The following is a 19,894-nucleotide window of genomic DNA, read 5'->3' on the forward strand; positions in this document are numbered from 1 at the left end:
CATGTGGTACGTGTCGGCCACGAATACGGGAGAGACGTCACCTTTCCAGTAATGGAGGCTGTGGACAGAATCCAGCTCAATAAATCTCCCCACCGACTTTGGGGCCTTGCGAGACCTAGTGAAAAAGGTATTCGAAAGACGCAACGAAAAATTAGATATTGATGAATTATAGAACCAATCCGTCATAACAAGTGGTAGAGTAGCCCACGACTGGTCCAAAAACTGGCCAGAAACACATATTCACACCTACTTCCCACGTGAGCCAATTAAACGTGGGTCAGATCAACACTCATAATAGCAAACTAGTCTTGCAGGAACTCCGGAAGGTGGTGGAGGAGAAGAGTCTAGATGTACTCTGTTTGCAGGAACCGTACTCCCAATCGGGGCGGATCCCATTCATGGCTGCCAACTGGCAAGTGATACACTGTGGAGCAGAGCCAAAAGCTGCAGTCGTAATTACCAACAGAACACTCAGAGCCACAGTTCTTGCGCAGTTTTCTGAGGAACACTGCAATGTTGTGGAGCTGCAAACGCCCACAGGAGTGCTACACATCACTAACATGTACTTCCACTACGGAAGAGAAATAGACGAATTTCTGGAGAAACTCACACAAGTAGCCACGGCATTGCAGGGACGCAAGATACTCATGACTGCAGATATAAATGCAAAGTCCCCCCTATGGTTCAGTGGCATGCAAGACGATCGTGGACAAAAGGCTGAGGAAACAATCATGGCATTGCAACTGGTGGTTGCCAACCGACAAGGGAACCCCCACCTATTCTGACGGCGGGGGAGAAAGCACAAATATTGATGTTACACTGGTAACACCAAATCTCACCATAAAAGTCGCCAACTGGAGAGTGTGGGGCATCACAACTTAATCACTTTCACTATACGGGGAAAGGAATGCCACGGGGACATGGGGTGGGAACTACAGTTCAACTACAGCAAGACAAACTGGGACCGCCTCGCGGAAGAGTGCGACATCCCGACATTGCTGAAGGGTGACGAAAACGTGGAGGAGTACGCCGAAGAACTGCTACAAGCGATTACCAGGGCGGTACGAGCAGCTGTACCAACCAGGAGGAGAGCCGTTGCGGCCACCCCCACACCATGGTATGTCGAACTAGGACAGATGCGCCAGGCCGTAAGGAGGGCGAGGAGGTACTACCAGCGGTGTGTCGTCTGGGGAGAAAAACATAGATGGTTGCAGATCTACAGAGAAAGTAAGGAGTAATTTCAGCAGGAGCTTAGGGCAGTAAGGATCAGAAGTTGGGAAAACTATGTGAAAAGCCAACTGGCTACAGACCCCTGGGGAGTCCCGTACAAACTTGTACGGGAAAAAATAAGATCACCTATGGTGCTCTCCACCGTCAGGGACGGGGACCGGATGACGATCACATGGCAGGAAACTGCCGAGGCCCTCCTTCGGGTCCTGTTACCTGACGATGTGGAGGAAAATGACACAGAAGAACAGAATAGAATAAGAAGAGAAGACCTAAGGGAATATGGAAACAACACTAGAACTTACCCCTTCTCTGAAGAGGAAGTTGCTGCCCAGATCAAGGACCTAAAGAGGGGAAAGGCTCCTGGCCCAGATGGCATTACTGCGGAGGTGGTGCAATTCCTTGTTCCCCAGCTGGTACCTCCTCTCACTAAGTTATACAACGAGTGCCTGAGACTCGGGAAATACCCAGCAATTTGGAAAAAGGCAGACATAATCATAATAAAAAAGGGTCCAGATAAAGATCCCGCTGAAATCAAGTCGTACAGACCCATCTGCTTATTAGACTACTGGGCAAACTTTTTGAGAGGCTACTGGCAAACAGACTGACAGCACACCATATGCTGTGCGGGATGAGTGACAGACAATTCGGTTTTCGGTCTGGGCGTTCTGAGTCTGATGCAATCGCCCTGGCTGCCGAGGTCTGTGACTCCGCCCCGCACAAGTATGTCGTCGGCATCATGGTGGATATCAGTGGCGCCTTCGACAACCTGAGGTGGCCCTCACGTTTTTCCTGCTTGCGGGGGAAGAACTGTGCAGGTCTACTATACGGCTGTCTGAGGAGCTACTGTGCAGACAGGGAGGTCTGGCTATCGGCCCCTAGCGGCAAAGTCAGTAAGACAGTGACCAAAGGATGTCCTCAAGGCTCTGCCCTAGGACCTCTCTTTTGGTATATCAACATGGAGCCGTTACTGGAAGACCTGAAGAGCAGTGACGATGTCCTAAAGGTCATAGCATACTCAGACGACCTCCTCCTGCTGGTCGGTGGCCGTAGCCGCGAGGACTTAGAGCCTAAAGCGGAGAGAGCCATAACCATACTTACATCATGGTGCCACAAAACAAAATGATGATTGCGACCAGTAAATCAACGTATCTGTTACTCAAAGGCCAACTGGTCAGAAATCCCACTGTAGGAATTAAAGGCTCGCCAGTTCTTCGGCGCCGCGAGGCCCGATATCTTGGTGTAGTCATCGATGAGAGGTGGAACTTCGCATCACATATTGATACCGTATCTCAAAAATCCTTAGTATTACTAAACAACCTCATTGGAATAGGCCACAAACGTTTTCACCTTCCACCCAATTTAAACAAACTATATCACAATAGTATCATCAATAGTAGGATACGGATCAGAGGTCTGGGCACACAGACTCACGAGGGTCATGCCTGCTATGGCCGTAAGAAGAGTGCAGCGGAACATGCTCCTACGTTCAACAGGGGCATACAGGACAACACCTGGAGGGGCGCTTCTAGTGCTAATGGGGATCTGTCCACTGGACATTAAAATCCGTGAGCAGGCCGCCTTGTACTGGGCGAAGAAGGAGAATAGGGATAAGATTAGAGAGATACTTGGGGTTTACGCTGGGGATAAAAACGCGATTAAAAAGAGAAGGATCGAACTATGGCAGGAACAGTGGAACAACGAGGATACCGGACGCAGAACCTATGAGCTGCTACCGAACATAGAGGAACGAGCAAAACTTACATTTTTCATACCTATGAGAGGAATGCTGCTCTTTCTTACCGGACATGGTCCCTACCCAACATATCTATGTCGGTTTGGGAAGCAGGCTACACCCGCGTGTGACTGTGGTGCCGTGCAAGGCACCCCAGAACATGTGGTGTATGAGTGCCACCTCTTCGATGACGTAGCCAATGACCTACGACAACAGCTTCCGAATAACGACACGTACCACCTACTAAGGCATGACAGCACCTTTAATAAGCTAACATATGAAATCTCGAAAAAATTCCTTAAGGACTTTCTAAGGGACAACCATTAATTTGTAAAAAATTCACCAACTCACACTCCGTGCACCTTTCCTGTTCCGCCGGGCCGGGACTTGGCCAGCCGCTTCACGGCTGGAATCGGCCTTCCTCTGGACTAGGGGGAGAGGGTGTACAAAAACCGGACAGGACCACGCACCAATTATGACTCTATGTAAAACTAGGTTAGACGTAGAAGATAGGGTAAGGCTTCAGGATAGACTGCAGCGAAACCAAGTTACGGGCCAGCCCAGTGCCAGGGGCACGCCCACTGGGATTAGCTCAGTGGGCCAGGCCAACATCTATTAGGTTTATAAGAGCACTGGTACACCTGTAACGCTGCAGGTAACATACGTTTCTTCGTACATTAAGTAGAATAAGAACCACATAGCCGTAAGAATACAATTAAGATTACCTGCAGTGTAGAATAGAGAGCTGCATTTTTTCTGTATGATAATAGGACCCATTAATGTAGTTAGGTAATGGGTTAATATGTATAACGTAATGAATGTGAATGAAGATTTTTTTTTAAATTAAGCTGCCGAGGTCTTTGGTTACAAAAATCAGATCAGAATTGTAACCCTTTCTCCATTCTCCGCTATAAAAGATTTGTGATGAATGGTACGACTTCCTGATGCTTTCAAAACCTTCTCTGTTACTTTCGAACTTTTCATGTGCTATTTCATACACATATAATTTTAATTTGAGAGGAAGCCCTGTGGGTCTCCTGTAGACAAAGGATGTCGCAGTTGTTAATTCTGCAAATTTCTACAACTAAATCTTGTTTGGTGACTGAGATTCCTTCGATGCCGAGCGAAATAATTGTCAGGGTGGACTCTAAAAAGGGCAGACTCCATGCTCGCCTATTTCGCTTTTTCGACATTTGGCGATCGGGAACGCTTCTGCAATGAAAATATTAATAATCAAGAAGAAAATATAGAGAACACGCAAGGGAAGTTTCGAAAAGAGCGCTTCCTAACGTTTCTGAAAATCAAGAAGTAAAACGTTTAAATATTTATCCTATGTTATGCCAGTCTTTTATTAGTGGCTAAGAATCACAAACAGAAACCAAGTAGCTGGAAAATTTGAAGGATAAATTCACATTTTGATTTTAACTTTCACATATTTTTGAGGCCATAAGTATGGGTTAAATAAGTACCTGATCCTGACGCCAATTATACAACCTTTAAGGCCAACTTCACTGGCTTTTTGGCGCATACATCCGAAATCTACATCGACCGTAGAAAGGCACAAGCATATCATCAACACGAATAGTACACGTAACAAGGTGAGTAACATTCCTGAAGGTTCGTAAAGAACCTTCAGAAATGTTTTTTTTTTCCCTTTCTTCCCTGTTGTCTGGCTTCTCAAATCAGAGAGCTATCCATATGAACAAAAATCTTTTCTGCCCCAGTCTATTCACAGGGGAAAGATTACCTCCTGATTCGTTGCCATATTAAGTTTCTTTCCCATCTATTATTATTTAGTTTGTATTACAATAGGGAAAGAACTGGCGCTGATTACGTAAAATAAAGCACATTGTACATTCTCGCTATGACAAAAGATGAAGCGTACAACTGCGGGTAACATTACGTGTCCTCTGTCTATATTTCGAATGTTTGCTTAGCATTACAAAACTTCATTGTCCTCATCGGAAATTAGTTAGATATGGCGGAAAAATTATGTAAAAGTGAACAAAGGAAGGCTGAGAGTGATTACTGTGTGCCTATTACTAATTCTGTGTGCGTGTTTCGGTCTTTCGGTACAGCTGAAAATATTTTTTGCACTGAAATTTGACGGGTAGTAATAAGTTCTTGTTATAGTTAATAACTAATAAGAAGCATTTGTAATTAAATTCACTCTTTATTACACAGTTTCCACATAAGAATACTTCATTTTATCAGTCACACTCACTGTTGTTTTTACAACACTACTTTCATTCTGGTTATGGTCCGTCCTGAATATTTCCTATGAAATTAATTGAATCTTAAGTCACCTACTGTTTCGAGAAAATATCAGCTGTTATTATACACATGTCATTGTTGATATTAAACACTTGGTCCGCTATGCCTCTGATGTATTTCTTTCTTAACTTCCAGTTTCTCTACTTCTCAAGGAAATCTTTATTTGAAGAGTTGTAAAGTGGAAATGGAAAACGTTCCGTCATTTTTCGCAAAACTCGTTTTCAGTGTTTTGTTCTCGACATACTGTTGCATGTCCCTAAATTTCACCCAGGGGGAAAGTCTAAAACATGCGTTAGCAGGTGGGTAAATGCCTTTGTGTGTTTTGGTTCAAATGGTTCAAATGGCTCTGAGCGCTATGGGACTTAACATAGGAGGTCATCAGTCACCTAGAACTACTTAAACCTAAGGACATCACACACCCATGCCCGAGGCAGGAGTCGGACCTGCGACCGTAGCGGTCGCGCGGTTCCAGGCTGTAGCGCCTAGAACCGCTCGGCCGGCTGTGTGTTCTGTATTTCCAAATTTTAAAAGATATGAGAGATTATTATTTTTACTACAGTGCACTAGTTGAAAATCAGGCATTGTGTTTCGGTACTAACATAATCACAAATGAATCATAGTGCCCCAGTATTAATGGCATTTGGAACAAAAACTCTCCTCCTCCTATCTGTCGAGATCTGATGTTTCTGAAGCTGTGGCTGTGTCCAGTTTAAAAATTGATTATTTCAGAGAAGAAAACAGCAACCAGCCACTATTAATAAAGCTGTTCACTTACACAAACCGAGAGATTCGAACCGACAGGTTCGTCTTCATATATTTTTTTACGTTCATATCACAATTCTGTTTTTGTTTACATTAGTTGTTGGCTATTATTTTCCAGCATCTAATGTATGCAATGTTCAAGTGTGAGAATGTTTTGCAAACCTCTGAGTGGCATGTGTCAAAGAGTGGCTGGGTGCCAGGTGGGTATACACTAATGAGCCAAATATTATGACCACCTGCGTAACAGCTTGTTTGTCCGTCTCTGGAACGAAATACATAACTGATTCTGCGTATCAGGGATCCGATAGTGTGTTCGTAGATTTTTGGGTGTATGTGGAGTTACACGTCTTTGCACAGCACATTTAATTCGCATAAATAACAGGCCGGTGTTCTGCGTACGCTGTGGTGGTGCCCGAAAGCGTCCCAGATGGGTTCTACAGGGTTTACATCACACGACGAATTTTGTAAACGAAACATCTATGTGAGTTCACTACAATGCTTCTCAGACACTGTAGTACAGTTTTGGCTTCAAGACACGAACAGTTATACTGCTGAAAAATGGCATCGTCATCGAGGAAGACATAGTCCCGTGGCCACTGGAAACGTAACTGACGATTTCATGTGAACACATGAACACGTACGGCGGTCTGCTACAGAGCTCCATGTTCAACAATGTACTATGAACGGTGTTCTCCGAAATACGTTTGTGTGCAGCAACATTGTGCTCTTTCTGCAGAGACGCCACAGATCACCATTTATCCTACTTTACAGAGTAGACAAGACTTCGAACCCCACTTTCTGTGAAGAGTTGTCCACGTCCAATCATTCAGCGCCTAGTGGCTGTTTCAGTGTCCTTCTTCACTACTGGCCATTACAGTTGCTACCCCAAGAAGAAATGCAGATGATAAACGGGTATTCGTTGGACAAGTATATTATACTAGAACTGACATGTGATTACATTTTCACGCAATTTGGGTGCATAGATCCTGAGAAATCAGTACCCAGAACCACCACCTTCGGCCGTAATAACGGCCTTGATACGCCTGGTCGTTAAGTCAAACACAGCTTGGATTTCGTGTTCACGTACAGCTGCCCATGCAGCTTCAACACGATACCACAGTTCATCAAGAGTAATGACTGGCGTATTGTGACGAGCCAGTTGCTCGGCCACGATTCACCAGACGTTTTCAGTTGGTGAAAGATCTGGAGAATGTGCTGGCCAGGGCAACAGTCGAACATTTTCTGTATCCAGAAAGGCCCGTACAGGACCTGCAACATGCGGTCGTGCATTATCCTGCTGAAATGTAGGGTTTCGCAGGGATCGAATAAAGGGTAGAGCCACGGGTCTTAACGCATATGAAATGTAACGTCCACTGTTCAAAGTGCCTGTCAGTGCGAACAAGAGGTGACCGAGACGTGTAACCAATGGCACCCCATACCATCACGCCGGGTGATACGCCAGTATGGCGAAGATGAATACACGCTTCCAATGTGCGTTCACCGTGATGTCGCCAAACACTGATGCGACCATCACGATACTGTAAACAGAACCTGTATTGATCGGAAAAAAAGACGGTTTGCCATTCGTGCATCCAGGTTCGTCGTTGAGTACATCATCGTAGGCGCTCCTATCTGTGATGCAGCGTGAAGGGTAACCGCAGCCATGGTCTCCGAGCTGATAGTCGATGCTGTTGAAAACGTCGTCGAACTGTTTGTGAAGGTGGTTGTTGTCTTGCGAACGTCCCCATCTGTTGACTCAGGGATCGAGACGTGGCTGTGCGATCCGTTACAGGCATGCGGATAAGATACCTGCCATCTCGACTGTTAGTAATACGAGGCCGTTGGGATCCAACACGGCGTTCCGTATTACCTTCTTGAAACCACCGATTCCATATTCTGCTAACAGGCATTGGACCTCGAGCAACGCGGGCAGCAATGTCGCGATACGATAAACCGCAATCGCGATAGGCTACAATCCGACCTTTATCAAATTCGGAAACGTGATGGACGCATTTCTCCTCCTTACACGAGGCATCGCAACAACGTTTCACCAGGCAACGCCGGTCAACTGCTGTTTGTGTATGAGAAATCGGTTGGAAACTTTCCTCATGTCAGCATGTTGTAGGTGTCGCCATCGGCGCCAACCTTGTGTGAATGCTCTGAAAAGCTAATCATTTGCATATCACAGCATCTTCTTCCTGTCGGTTAAATTTCGCGTCTGTAGCACGTCATCTTCGTGGTGAAGCAACTTTAATGGCCAGTAGTATATCTCCTTCCACAATTGCTCACGACAGTAGCTCGTGAACATTCTACCAGCTTAGCCGTTTGCGAGATACTCGTTCACAGGCTCTGCGTAATAATGATCTGTCCTTTGTCAGAGTCGCTTATCTCAATGGATTTCCCAGTTTGCAGCCCATATCTTCGTTAGGGTGGATCCCCCGTCCGTGTCTCCTCCGTTTACATTCTTTTGTTACAGCGTCACATGCCCGCAAAGCCAGCAGGCGGCACTCATTGTCAGTGCGGGCAGTGGTCATAGTGATTTGACTTACCAGCGTACACGTAAGTACCTGTAGACTGATTGAGCAGGTTCGATGATGATGATGATGATGTTTGGTTTGTGGGGCACTCAACTGCGTGGTTATCAGCGCCCGTACAATTATCCAATCTTTGCTCAGTCCAATTTCGCCACTTTCCTGGATGATGATGAAATGATGAGGACAACACAAACACCCAGTCATCTCGAGGCAGGTGAAAATCCCTGACCCCGCCGGGAATCGAACCCGGGACCCCGTGCTCGGGAAGCGAGGACGCTACCGCGAGACCACGAGCGGCGGACTAGAGCAGGCTCGACTCACCGGATACCGGATGGGGCGCGCTAATGCTCTTGGTTGTCTGTGAGGAAATTTACATGACCAATGAGTGAACTATATGGCGTAAGTGATTAGTCTTCGCCCGTAGTAGGGAATAATATATAAAAAGTTAATCTTCCTGTGCCGTCTGTACCGGACGAGCGATCCACGAGGTTTGTGGTAACAATTTACATGTTTCGTTTAATTGTGATGTGTTGATATCCCGCGTTTAATACAACATGACGGAGCTCAAACAGGAACATCTTCGAAAACAAATGACATTTTTATCCAGAGTGATACTTTCCTACGATCTAATCACTTACTTGATTACTACTGGGTTGGTGCATAAGTTCGCAGTTTCTTTTCGTAACTACAACAGGCAAACGTAACCAGATACTTTACTCATCAATAATATATTTTCCTTCACTTTTTACAACAGTCTACCAAAGCTGTGTCAACTTTTCGATACAGCGACCTTAGAAATGGTGGGGTCCTGCCCACTCATATAGGGTGCCTAAAGGATGCTGCGTTCTCAGAATTCTATACAACAATTCAAGCAAATAACATTAGTAGTTTTATTTCAATAAAGCCGATTGACAATACTTAACTTTGAATTAACAAGGCTGTCGCAAGCGGTGGGCGACATGCAACATAAATCAGAGTCCTTTACTATACACAATGTCCATGCAAGCTTGACACACAGTTTGAGGATCACTAATAACTGCTATTGTATCGTTCTCTGCTAGGACTGTCCGTATACTGTCCGAATACTGAGCCGATACTGTCCGGCCGAGCCTGGCAGGAGTGGCGCGTATACTCTCCTCTTGTAGAGACCGCTCCTGTCGTGGTGAGGTCCTAATCAGCGGAGCATTGGCCGACGTCGTGTCACCACCTTCTCTTCTCTTGCGCTCTTCATTTTCGTTACGACGCTTGTGGTTAGGCCAGAACAGAAATCACGTCGTTTGGAACGAAGAACACATCGAGCCATTTCCATCCCGAATGGGAGGTCCTTAAAGGTTTTTCGCCAGAGAGCGGAAACGGTGAAAATCTGAGGGCTCGAGATCAGATGAATGAAGAGGTGCGGAACGACTTCCCACCCCAACTCCTACAAAGTGTTTTATGTCAATCTAGCAGAATTAGGGCGGGCGTTACCGTGGAATAGCATCACTTCACGCAGTCTTCCTGGTCGTTGTTCTAGGATTGCGTCTCCAAGACGTCTCACTTGTTGACAATAAATGTCGAGAGCAATTATTACACCTCGAGGAAGAAATTTTTAGCACACCACATCGTCGCTGTTCCACTATATACATATTTGGAACTTTGTGCTAAGTTCCTATGGGACCAAACTGCTGAGGTCATCGGACCCTAGGCTTATGCTAAGGACAACACATATACCCATGCCCGAGGGAGGACTCGAACCTCCGACGGGGGAAGCCGCGCGAAAGGTGCCCTACACCGGGCGACTACTCGGTGCTGCCTAAATACATAACATTATCTCTTGTTGATGAGCGCAGGTCTTTCTACGGGGAGCTGCTGCTTTGCTTTCGCTAAACCATACCTTTATTTTCCTTATATTATCATTAAATCACAATTTCTCGTCATCAGTAACGATACAGGGTGTGAATCGTCGATGTTGTTCACGAGCTAATTGATGACGAGAAAGCAGAGGTGCGCATAAGGCCACCCACAAATTTTTGTGATTTTGGATTAGACCAAGCGGTGCCGCTATGCTCTATTTTATAATCTTTCCCGTTGGATGTATATGTCTCACGGTGGTGGAATGATCACAGTTCATCACATTTTCCAGTTCTCGAGTACGATGACGTGGATAATTGTGGGCAAATGTGTTTAAACGACATTCAACAAATCCTGAAAATTTTCCTAAACATGGAAAATCACTAACGTCAAAACGATCCACTTTAAAACTAGAAAACCATTTTCTTGACGTATTCCGATCAATGGTATTATCTCCGTACAAGGCGCAAATATTTCTGGCTGTCTCCTCTGCTGTCCACCACCCCCTCACCCCTACAGAGCTGAAACAGAAGAATACGTCGGAAATGTTTAGGCTCCTCCACTGGTTCAAAAGTGTACAGCTCGACTCACTATCTCCAGGTGACAAAATGACAATATCTTAACTCGGATAGCACGAGTGAACTACAAACATAAAATTGCAATCGATAAAAAAATCCATACTAACAGGTATACAAAAATACAAACCAAAAATGCCATGAACTTACACACGAACCTCATATTTATATTGTAATGAAATCTGACATTATTTTTTATCTAATTACGTATTTCACATAATTTTCTGTTGGCAAGGTTTAACAGGAATGAAGTTATTGAAAGATGTTATGACGACATAAAAGAAATTATTCAGGTAGCTATGGGAGACGAAAATTTAACTGTGGTGAGAGACTGAAATTCGATGGTAGGACAAATAGCAGGTGGCTACGTACTCGGTAAAAGAGTGAAAGAGGAAGCCACATATTAGAATTTTTGACAAAGCATAAGTTATTCATTGATATAACATGGCTTAAGAATCGTTTAAGAATGTTGTATACGTGAAAGAGACCTGAAGACACCTGAAAGTTTCAGACTGAACATATAAAGGTGAGGCAGATTTCAAGCTGTAAGATATTTTCAGGGGCGTAGTAGCATCTATGCACCGTGTGAACCCTATTTTCAAGCTGAAGAAACTCGTAGACTGCAGGAAATTAAGGATCTGAGACCTGGGTAAGTTGAAAAGAGGAGTCTGAGAGTTAGAAAGGTAGAATTCTACAGTGTTTGAGTGACACAGGGGAATGAAATATAGCAAATGAAGAGTAGCTAACTTTGAGAGATGAAACAGTGAATGCAGCAGACTACCAATTGTAAAAAGAGAAGTGGAATTTCTTGGATAACAGAGGAGGTATTGAATTTAAGTGACGAAATCGGAAAATATAAAAACGCTCAAAATGAAGCATGTGAATGGTGATACTGACGTTTAAAAGTAAGACTGGCAGAAAATGGCTAGAGAAAAAATGTAAGGCTGTAGAAACGTTTATAGCTAGCGAAAGGTAGATTCTGGCTGTAGATAAACCGAACAGATTTTGGGAGAAAAGAGAAGCAATTGCATGAATGAGAAAAACTCAAATGTCAAGCCAGTAATAAACAAGGAAGGGAAAGCAGAAAGGAAAGAAAAATATTTAAAGGGGCTCTACAAGGTATATAAGGACGATATTACAGAAAGTGAAGAGGAAGTAGATGAAGATTAGATGGAGATATGATGCTGTAAGAAAAATTTGACACAGCACTAAAAGACCTAAATCGAAGCAGGCCCCTGAACTAGCCAACATTCCATCAGGATTACTGAGATCCTCAGATAAGCCACCCAGATGTTGTTCGAGGTGGTGTGTAATATATACGAGGAAAGCAAAGTACCCTCATACTCCACAAATAATTAAATAACTGCAAGAAAGAAGGTGGTGACATGAGTGAACATTACTGAACTATCATTTTAATAGTTAATGATTGGAAATACTGGCACAGAAGAAGAGAATTTTTTTCAATGAACATACGGACACTTGACTGTATTGTTGTTTATTTAATCACGACCCAGGTTCCGGCCTTTGATGCCATTTTCAAGTGAAGGAGTTTATGTTATTAACATATATTGCAAGACATCAAGCTCCTACAATATATCCTAATGACATAAACTCAATAACTTTAAAATGGCATAAAGGGCCAAAACGGAGTCGTTATTAAATAAACAACAATACAGTCAAATGGCGGTGCATTCATTTAAAAATTATTGCATGACTGTTGCTCAGCAACGTAAAAACTGTTTAACAGAAAATATGATAGAGGCCGACTTCGGGGAAGATCAGTTTGGATCTGGGAGAAATGTATAAACATGCGGCGCCTTATTGACCCTACGACTTATATTGGATGGTTTAAAGAAAGGCAAACATACGTTCAGAGCATATGCAGATTTAGTGAAAGTTTTAGACGCTGTTGACAATCATACATAATTTCCAATTCTGAAGGAAGCAGAGATAAACTACAGGGGAGGTGGGGGGGGGATAAAACTAGTACACCAACCAGACTACCTTTATAAGAGTTGAAGGACGTGAAAGAGAAGCAATAACCAAGTAGACCGAGAGACAGACTTGCAGCCTTTCCTGATGTTATTCACGCTTTACTTTGAGCAGGCTGTAAAGGAAATGAAGGAGGTATTTTTAGAAGGAATATGGAGAATATTTAAGGTTTGCCATTAACATTGTAATTGTGTCAGAGACAGCAAAAGACTTGGAAGAGTTTTTGAAAGAAATGGACGGTGTCTCCAAGAAGGGTTATAACATGATCAACCAAAGTAAAAAAGTGTAATGGAATAGAATGGAACTAAATGAGACGACGCCAGAAAGTTAGATTACAACCACATTACAAGTAGTAGATTTGTTTTGCTAATGCCGCATGGAAGATCTCTTGATGGACGATGTAGAGAAGATTCACACCGATGTGACAAAATTGAAGGGATGGTGTCGAACATCCTTTTGCCCTGCATAGTGCGACAGCTGGACGTGGCATGTGCTCAACGAGTCGGAAATAACCTGCGGAAATATTGAGCCACGCTGCCTCAATAATCGTACATAATTGCGAAAGTGTTGCTAGTGCAGTGTGGCATGCACGAACTGATTTCTCGATTACATCCCGTAAATATTCGAAGGTATTCGTGTGGGGTGATCTGCGAGGCCTAACCATTCCTTTGAAGGTCCAGAGTGTTCTTCAAACCAATCGTGAATAATTGTGACCTTGTCACATCGCGCTTTGTCATCTGCAAGAATTCCATACCAGATGACTGCAGATGATCTCCAAGTTGCTGACCGTAATCACTTACGGTCGATGATCGGTTCAGTTGAACCACAGAGGCCAGTAAGTACAATCCACACCATTAAGGAGCCACCACCAGCGTGCAGAGTGTGAAACCTCCCCTTAGAAAAATTATAAATGACTGTGCTTAAACTGAGACACAATATTTTTAGCGCAACGCAATCTGACTTTCAAAAATCCCTACAAAAGAATGGCCCTGACTAACAATAACCTATACCTTTCATGAATGACTTACCTCACAAAAATCTTCGTTACTCAAACTACTGCAATACAGCGTGCTCCAATACTGCCAGCTCAATAAAAGATTCTAACTACTGATAGGCATAGTTAGCAAATGAAAGATTTTGATAGAGAACAAATAATGTATTTACCTTAATAGTGTTTAAAAGTCATAATATACAGTGTGTTACAAAAAGGTACGGCCAAACTTTCAGGAAACATTCCTCACACACAAAGAAAGAAAATATGTCATGTGGACATGCGTCCGGAAACGCCTACTTTCCATGTTAGAGCTCATTTTATTACTTTTCTTCAAATCACATTAATCATGGAATGAAAACACACAGCAACAGAACGTACCATCGTGACTTAGAACACTTTGTTACAGGAAATGTTCAAAACGTCCTCCGTTAGCGAGGATACATGCATCCACCCTCCGTCGCATGGAATCCCTGATACGCTGATGCAGCCCTGGAGAATGGCGTATTGTATCACAGGCGTCCACAATACGAGCACGAAGAGTCTCTACATTTGGTACCGGGCTTGCGTACACAAGAGCTTTCAAAGGGCCCCATTAATGAAAGTCAAGAGGGTTGAGGTCAGGAGAGCGTGGAGGCCATGGAATTGGTCCGCCTCTACCAATCCATCGGTCACCGAACCTGTTGTTGAGAAGCGTACGAACACTTCGACTGAATTGTGCAGGAGCTCCATCGTTCATGAACCACATGTTATCTCGTACTTGTAAAGGCACATGTTCTAGCAGCACAGGTAGAGTATCCCGTATGAAATCATGATAACGTGCTCCATTGAGCGTAGGTGGAAGAACGAAACTAAAATGAGCTCTAACATGGAAATTAAGCGTTTCCGGACACATGTCCACATAACACCTTTTCTTTATTTGTGTGTGAGGAATGTTTCCTGAAAGTTTAGCCGTACCTTTTTGTAACACCCTGTATATATCAGTTCATGATATACGGTATTACAAATTTACTCTTTCTGGCGCACACACGTCCAGATCGTCCGCTCTTAAAATTCTGCCATCTCTCTCCACACATCTACCACTGCTGGCGGCTCACCTCCAACTGCGCAACGCTACGCGCTGGTAACAGCCAACTGCCCAACACTACGATAGCAAACAACAATGCAACCAGCCACAGACTGCACACAGCACAGCCAGTGATTTTTATACGGAGCGCTACGTGGCGTTACCAATAAAAAAACCTAAACAGCCTACTTACAAGTGTCTTCTTGACAACTGGGGTCCACGGCTTCTTGGGGTGCGCGCAACACTCGAACCCAGAATCAGCTCTTACCAACCGAAATCGGGACTCATCTGACCAGGTCACGGTTTTGCGGTCATCTGGTGTCAAACAGAAGTGATTACGAGCCCAGGAGACGCGGTGCTGGCGATGCCGTGTTGTCAGCAAAGACACTCGGGTCTGTCGTCTGCTGTCACAGACCATTAACGCCCAGTTTCGCTGCACTGTCCAAAGTGTTACGTTCATCGTTCGTCCCTCAGTGATTTCTGCGGTTATTTCACGAAATGTTCCTTGTCTGTTAGCACTGATAACTCCACGCAAACGCCGTTGCTCTTGGTTGTTAGATGAAGGCCGCCGGACACCGCGTTGTCCGTGGCGAGAGCTATCGCCTGGATTTGGTATTCTGGTCACGCTCTTGACATTGCGGCTCTCAGATTACTGAATTCCCTAACGATTTACGAAATAGTATGTCCCACGCGACTAGCTCGAACTACCATTTTTCATTCTACCTCTGTTCATTCCCGTCGTGCGGCCATAATCACGTCGGAAACCTTTTTACATGAATCACCTGAGCAGCAATGAGGTTTCCGTCAATGCAGTGCACTTTTAGACCTTGTGGGCGATACTGAAACCTCTTAATATATTTTTACTTAGACTGGAACAACTGGGAAGGTGAAACTTCTAAAGTAATTCTGAAACTGCTGAGTGAAACTGAACGTACTGTCACTTTTCTTGCCTTTATCATTTCGTATGTGACCTACAGAATTATTTCTGACAAATACAACTCAAACTTGTCCTATATATTTACTGTCCATATTATAAAAGCGCAACGCAATTTGACTGCTCAAATAATTAGCGCAAAATAATGGCCCTGAAATCCTAACAATAGCCCATACATTTCATAAGTCACTTACCTTACAGAAAATCTTCATTTCACGAACTACAGCGATACAACAAGCACCAATACAGCCAGCTAAATGAGAGATTCTAACTACTGTAGGCTCTCACTACTAATAGGCATGTGGTTAGCAAAGGAAAGATTTTGTTGTCGAGCAAACAATGTATTTAGTAGATTTTACTTTAATCATGTGACATCCGGTTCAAAAAATTATACAATCGTCCGTGACATCCAAGTACAAAAAATGATATAATCGTCCGTGACATCCAGTTCCAAAAATATATATAATCGTCAATAATTTTAAATCTCTTTGACGGACACGTCCACACCGTCCGCTCGCGCTAACACTTAAGACTTTAACCTCCATCTCTGCTAGCTATTCAACTGCGAGTCCGACCAGCCACAGAGTCTCTTACAGAGGGCGCAGAGCGTAGTCAGAGTTATTAATGCAGTCTATCACGCTGCCCACATACAGACACATAAACAGGCTACTTGCATAGCTCCTCTCAAAAAATTTTACAAAATATTTTGTGCTGTGACCAAGGTTAATTTGTTAAAAAAAAATGTTTTAACAATATCAAATAGATCAGATGCCAATTAGTAATTTACTGTTGATCGGCAAAAATTTTCCTCACAGTTCCTAAAGACAGTCCTAATCATTCATCAGAAGAGCAGTGTAGGAAAGTTTTATGCACACAGCTTGAGCTAAACAGGCCACTTACACACCATCTGTATACGTGTATACCGCTATCCCATGACTTTCGTCACCTCACTGAAATGCTGACCAGCTACAGCAATGAAATCATTTCTGGAGAAGGGGAATTTATTATCATCCAATATAATTTTTTGAAGATGTATGTCTGGAGTGCATCCTTGTGAGGAAGTGAACCTTGGACGATAAGCAATTCACCCTAGAAGAGAACAGAAGCTGTAGAATACTGCAGAAGAATAGATAGGAAAATAAAGTAATTAGTGAGTGTATGCTGAATCTGACTGGGGAAAATGGAAATTAATGGCGCAGCTTAACTAAAGGAAGGGGTGACTTGACAGGACACATTCTGCGGCATCATCTAATAATCATTTCGTCATTGGATGGAAATCTGGGAGGATGTGTGGGAGGCAAGGGTGTAAAAGTTGTAGCGGGAAGGCAAAAACAGAAAACCGGTAAGCAGGTTCAAAAAGCCGTAGGTTGCAGGAGATATTCCGAAATGAAGACGCTTGTAAGATAACAGGCTAGAGTGGAGTGCTGCATTCAACCAGTAACCTACGGACTAAAGACCGCAACAACAATAGGACTTCACGGGAGGTGGGAAAGTCAGTATCGTTACACCATTTGTGAAGTTTAGCAAAAGTAACAAAAAGCACATTCCAGAGTACTTGACGGCTCAACACAAAATTTTATCTCAAGTACAGATAGTGTTGAGGATCAGTGGACAAAGTTCAAAACCATCGTACAATATGCATTAGATGAGTATGTGCCAAGCAAGATCGTAAGAGATGGAAAAGAGACACCGTGGAACAACAACCGAGTCAGAAAACTGCTGCGGAAGCAAAGGGAACTTCACAGCAAACATAAACATAGCCAAAGCCTTGCAGACAAACAAAAATTACACGAAGCGAAATGTAGTGTGAGGAGGGCTATGCGAGAGGCGTTCAACGAATTCGAAAGTAAAGTTCTATCTACTGACTTGGCAGAAAATCCTAAGAAATTTTGGACTTATGTCAAAGCGATAGGTGGATAAAAACAAAATGTCCAGATACTCAGTGACCAAAATGGTACTAACACAGAGGACGGCAGACTAAAGGCCGAAATACTAAATGCCTTTTCCCCAAAGCTGTTTCACAGAGGAAGACTTCACTGTAGTTCCTCCTCTAGACTGTCGCACAGATGACAAAATGGTAGATACCGAAATAGATGACAGAGGGATAGAAAAACAATTAAAATTGCTCAAAAGAGGAAAGGCCATTGGACCTGATGGAATAGCAGTTCGATTTTACACAGAGTACGCGAAGGAACTTGCCCCCTTCTTGCAGCGGTGTACCGTAGATCTCTAAAGAGCGTAGCGTTCCAAAACACTGGAAAAGGGCACAGGTCATCCTCGTTTTCAAGAAGGGACATCGAACAGATGTGCAGAACTTTAGACCTATATCTCTAACGTCGATCAGTTGTAGAATTTTGGAACATGTATTATGTTCGAGTATAATGACTTTTCTGGAGACTAGAAATCTACACTGTAGGAAAAAGCATGGGCTTCGAAAAAGACGGTCGTGTGAAACCCAGCTCGCGCTATTCGTCCTCGACACTCAGAGGGCCATAGACACGAGTCCCCTAGGTAGATGCCGTGTTTCTTGACTTCAGCAAGGCGTTTGATACAGTTCCCCACAGTCGTTTACTGAACAAACTAAGAGCATATGGACTATCAGACCAATTGTGTGATTGGATTGAAGAGTTCCTAGATAACAGAACACAGCATGTCGTTCTCAATGGAGAGAAGTTTTCCGAAGTAAGAGTGATTTCAGGTGTGCCGCAGGGGAGTGTCGTAGGACCGTTGCTATTCACAATATACATAAATGATCTTGTGAATAACATCGCAAGTTCACTGAGGCCTTTTGCGGATGATGCTGTAATATATCGAGAGGTTGTAACAATGGAAAACTGTACTGGAATGCAGGAGGATCTGCAACGAATTGACGCATGGTGCAGGGAATGGCAATTGAATCTCAATGTAGACAAGAGTAGTGTGCTGCGAATACATAGAAAGAAAGATTCTTTATCATTTAGCTACAATATAGCAGGTCAGCAACTGGAAGCAGTTAATTCCATAAATTATCTGGGCGTAGGCATTAGGAGAGATTTAAAATGGAACGACCATATAAAATTAATCGTCGGTAAAGCAGATGCCAGACTGAGATTCATTGGAAGAATCCTAAGGAAATGTAGTCCGAAAACAAAGGAAGAAGGTTGCGGTACACTTGTTCGCCCACTGCTTGAATACTGCTCACCGGTGTGGGATCCGTACCAGATAGGGTTGATAGAAGAGATAGAGAAGATCCAACGGAGAGCAGCGCGCTTCGTTACAGGATCATTTAGTAATCGCGAAAGCGTTACGGAGATGATAGATAAACTCCAGTGGAAGACTCTGCAAGAGAGACGCCCAGTATCTCGGTATGGGCTTTTGTTGAAGTTTCGAAAACATACCTTCACCGAGGAGTCAAGCAGTATATTGGTCCCTCCTACGATATCTCGCGAAAAGACCATGAGGATTAAATCAGAGAGATTAGAGCCCACACAGAGGCATCGACAATATTTCTATGCACGAACAATACGAGACATGAATAGAAGGGAGAACCGATAGAGGTACTCAATGTACCCTCCGCCTCACACCGTCAGGTGGCTTGCGAAGTATGGATGTAGATGCAGATGTAGATGAAGTTGTCGATGGCCTGCAGTTTGATAAACCACTCCGTAATTCGCTCGAGTGATTTAGGAAAACTACATAAATAGCCACTGGAGCTCTTCTAAAATGAAGCCTACCCTACAGGTGTCCTAGAACCTTAAAAATGTACATATTGTGCGAATAAGCATGTTTGAAATATGATAAAAGTACCAAAAATATTATTCGAATGTTGTCTTTCGTTTTGGAAGGAAGAGTAACTAATATCCAAAGGTATTTATATATTAAGTAAACGTAAGGTGTTCGACTACTTGAGCAAAATGTGAGAAACATTGATGGAAAAAGTTAACAGACAAAATAGAAACTTGTTTTCCATCTGCTGCCTGTTAGCCTGTTGTAGT

Source organism: Schistocerca cancellata, chromosome 2, assembly GCF_023864275.1.
Source record: "Schistocerca cancellata isolate TAMUIC-IGC-003103 chromosome 2, iqSchCanc2.1, whole genome shotgun sequence".
NCBI lineage: Eukaryota > Metazoa > Arthropoda > Insecta > Orthoptera > Acrididae > Schistocerca > Schistocerca cancellata.